Source organism: Anopheles funestus, chromosome X (genome assembly GCF_943734845.2).
Source record: "Anopheles funestus chromosome X, idAnoFuneDA-416_04, whole genome shotgun sequence".
NCBI lineage: Eukaryota > Metazoa > Arthropoda > Insecta > Diptera > Culicidae > Anopheles > Anopheles funestus.
The window spans coordinates 3,730,690-3,735,148 of NC_064597.1; the positions used below are offsets into that span (position 1 = coordinate 3,730,690).

Consider the following 4,459-nt stretch of genomic DNA (forward strand, 5'->3'; position numbering starts at 1 on the left):
GATCGAGTTATAGGCAAAACTTGGTGCAAAAATGAGCCTTAGTAAATTTTCATTTTTTTGAATTTTTTGATTTTTTTATTATTTTTCACTCTTTTTTTTAGTTTAAACATTATTTAAGTGAAAAGAAACTCATTGCAACCAATTAAATAAAAATGGCATTAAAATAAATCAATTTTTTTTTGTTGCAAAATTTCTCAAAAAAATGGCAAGGGGTACCCCTTATGAAATTTTCGAGTAGAAATTTTTTTGAATTTTTTTTTTCGATTTTTTATTATTTATCTTATTTAAAGCATTATTTGAGTGAAAAGAAGCTTATTGCATTCGGTTGGCATTAAAATAAATCAATTTTTAATATTTTGAAAATTACTCCAAAAAATTAAGGCTACAGCCTTTTGAAATTTTCAAATTTTTAAAATGTTTTTATTTTTTTATATTTTTTATAACGACGGCTGGAAAATGAATTATAGAAGAAGGTTTATTGAATGAAAATGATGAGATAGACAAGCTGTTCGAACTTTGCAATAAATTATCGCATTTTTTGCATAATAAAGTGATCAGTTCAGCAATTGGCGCTAAGTAAAGTGTTGTCGGTTGCATTCAACTGACCAGGAAAAAATATTCTACTCAGCAAAACTCCACACCATTTGTTAGATGCAAGGGGAAAACAAAACAACACCCCAAATCTATCCGTATGGCGACCACAGCAAGGATGCGGTTAAACCGGTGGCAAATAAAAGGATTTACCCTCGTTTAATTTTTCCCCTGTTCGCCTAACTAGCTATTGCATGTAAAACCACCTTCGAACCAAAGACAAATAATGTAACTTGTGCAACAGGGCAAGACGGAAAAAAAGGAAAACAAAAGCAAACCGAACACAGATGGAACTCATCCAACCAACCTCCGACCGGGTCATATGGTCTGGGAGCAGAGTGTGCCTGGAAAGTGGTGTGGTTTTTACCCGACCAAACTAATGCAATTGAATGCAAAATGCTAATAACAACAACAACAAAAAACGAATCGAAAAACGTTTTCACCTCTCAGGTGCGGACTGTACCAACCATTCCAAACCACTTTTCCCCGTTGATAGCAGATGACAGCAGAAAGTCGATCATAATCGTTTTCGAAATATCATCATTGTTTCCTTCCATCCTTTGCCCGATCGATGTCGGCCAACTGTCTCTGGCGAATCCCCCCACCGGTGGACCAGGACCAACCAGTGGTATCGTTAGCGCTTCCACTATTGTACTGCCGCTTTACCGTCAATTGTCTTGCGACGCACACGGAGAATGCATTGGGGCGCAACAAAGCTGCTGCTGCTGCTGCTGGTGTCGCTGCAATAATGCACGTAATTGCATTTAATTAGCTGCAACAGGAGTCGATTGTGACGGAATCGAAAAAGCAAACAAAAAAGGAAGTAAAATAGTGCGTGTGATGCTAGTGCTTTTAATTGAATCCTTTCTCAGTTTTTTTGTCTTTCCTTGTAGAGTGGATCAGGGCTGTCAAACCAAGGAATGCTCTAGGAGGTTTAGGTAAGGAATTTTGTAAAATTATAGGATTTTAATGTTTTTTTTTTGCTTCTTAAGATCGGCCTTATCAAGTCAGTCCTTGCCTGCGGAGGACGGATCGGATGAGATCTGGTCCGTGGTCCTGTCGTCCGGAACCGGCGTCGTTTATCACATAAGCCATGGAAATAAAATGTATTTCCTTCATTAATTTCAAGTTTATTCTTGAAAAATAAATGATCATTTAGTTTTGTTAAGAACTGTTCTTGTATAAGCGTTCGTCTTCTCAAATCTACGTCACACCTTCTCCTTTCTTGTATGAGTTCTTCTTCTTATGAGTATTCTTTTTTCTCTCTCTCTCTTGCAGTTGTCATACACACAATAGCCGTTTTTCCGATGTACCCGTCGATCATTCAATATTCTGAATAATACCGCAGGAGACAACAACCCTCCAGGAAAAGGATATCTAAGGATGTACAAACATTAACGGTGCGGTTTATAATAGCAGATTAGCTACAGCAATCGAGATGGGTATGTGTATTTTTTTTTGTGTTCTCAAAGTTCCTTGCGATATTTGTTCTTTCCTTGGTTTTCTGAAGTTGCTACATAAAAGATCCTTTCTGCACTCGATATGCCTTGCCCCCGGAACGAAATTGATCACGCACGCAGCTGATAGATCACTTGATTTCCGTACAATACGCTCCGGTGTAAGCTGTCAGTGCATCGGATTCACATTTGAACACCGTACGGCTATAATCGATAATAGACATCTGCACACAAATTGTTGCACAATAAAACCGATCGGTTGCTTCCGTCCGTGGGGAAATATACCAATTCGGTGCAATAAAATTAACACGAACGAACAACAAACGAACAACAAACGGCGCATTACAACACAACTAAACACACAAAACTCATCTATCATCAAACATCAGGGCTGCCAAAGATAGAGAAAGGGGAACGAAAAAAACAACAGAGAAACAACAGAGAAGGGAGTGGAAGCGAGGGGAAAAGGGATACAGAAACTACAAATCCGTAAAGTTATAAAAGATGAAAGCAAAATTGTGTCGTAAATTAATAATCACACACAGAAACATACAGCCACACGAACCTTTCGTCTTTTCTAAGCGGCATGAAAATGCGGTAGAATGGGCGTGAAATGGTGACCCGTCCCGAACAAGGCGGAAGAGGGCGGGAAATGGGCTAACGCGAACAAAAGTGGAAAGGTGGGAAGTAAGTTAAAGGCATGACTCTCAACTTTTCGGTACACCAAGCACCTCAATGCTGGTGTGCCGTGGTTCTGAAGCGCGTGGCATAGAAGAAGCTTGCTCTACGGACAGTGGTCGGCAAGTCTTTTTAGCCCACGATAGCAGAATACTGGTTGTGGAGATAAGAATATTTACAAACTTCAGGTCATTAAAGTTCTACCCAACTTCAATATCTCTTAAATACTCTCATCGTCCGGGATTGAGCATCTTCAAGAAGATTAGTTATTATATTGTACGTAATTATAATTTAACTACATTAAAGTCTCTCTAAGATGCACACCGACGGGACTGTCATCTTAAGGAGATCTCCAGCTTAGAGTATTAAACAAGTCATAAACTGACGTTAACTCAACTCTGTTTGAGAATGCCATCTTGGAGAGGTTTTGCATCTTAAAGAGACATAAATTATATGGAAAACGATAGTCAAAAATGTTCATATTAGAGAAACTTTCTTCCTATTTCAATGTATTTCATTTTGAACGATTTAAATATCTCACAGACGACTTACTTATCTCTCAACTTTTCTTTTCTTTTACTTCTCAGGAACGACCAGCCCGTCTTCGCTCAGGGTCGAGCATGTCCACACGGCCAAGTCTCCAACTCGCTTCCAGGAAACTCAGTCCGGGGCTGCAGTCCTCCATCCACGGCTGCATCCGATCTCCGACTGGTTCGACTCCACCTGATCCAGCCAACGAGCTTGCTGTGCTCCGACGACGTCTCGTGCCGAACGGGTCGCTGACGAACACCTTCCTGGTGGGGCATGGGTCCGGCATCCTCATCACGTGCCCCAGCCATCCTGTCCTTCCGGCATTGGCCACCATCAGGATATCTGATATCACACCGCCAAAGATAGTGCTCAACACCTGCCGATCGAACATAGCGAGTGCATTGGCATCCTCCGTTAGCAGAGTCCACTACTCGTACCCGTAAACGACTACCGGACGTATCAGTGTGCGATATATCGTACACTTCGTGTGTTGCTGGAGCCTTCTGACTAGCCTTGGACCAGCCCGTATTGAGACATAGTTTTACCACGTAGCCAGATACTCCGTGCTTGCTGTGGGGAACGTTCCGGATGGGATTTGATACCCGGTCCTGTCCGCGTGGACCGGCGTCGTATATGAACTCTTCTTTAGGCAACAGGGTTGCGCCACCGGGCGCATGAAATATTTCATTAAATATATGTACCTCTGTTTTTAGGTAATAACTTAAGTATTAATTATTGCACAAGTATGCAAAGTATTTGAAAAAGACGCAGAATTGAAATCTACACATATCATTTAGACAATGTGTTCGCCTATCATTTGAGGTTTTCAAGAAAATCGCAAAAAAAGCAATTTTTGAAATATTTCATTTTGGTATTTTGGTTATAACTGTAATACTAATTATCCGACCAGTATGCAAAAACTATGTAACAACGCAGAATTGAATTCTACACAAATCATGTGAACATTAGGTTTGTCTATCTCTTCAGGATTTCAAGTAATTCGCGAAAAAAGCAAATTTTGAAATATTTCACTTCGGTCTTTTGTTAATAACTTTAGTACTAATGATCGGACAAGTATGTAAATCACATGTAACGATGCAAAATTGAATTTCTTACAAATCATGTGAACATTGTTGATATCTATCTCTTCAGGTTTTCAAGAAAATCACAAAGAAGGAAACTTTTGAAATATTTCACTTAGG

The 4,459-nt window shown here is 39.7% G+C and overlaps 1 long non-coding RNA gene across 1 annotated transcript; it reads left to right on the plus strand.

The window, feature by feature from the left end:
- The first annotated feature begins 219 nt into the window (after nucleotides 1-219).
- On the plus strand, nucleotides 220-4,023 carry LOC125763239 (uncharacterized). The gene is made up of 3 exons (XR_007418332.1): nucleotides 220-945; nucleotides 1,208-1,529; nucleotides 1,870-4,023. It is a non-coding gene; the product is annotated as an uncharacterized LOC125763239 (long non-coding RNA).
- The last annotated feature ends 436 nt before the right edge of the window (nucleotides 4,024-4,459 follow it).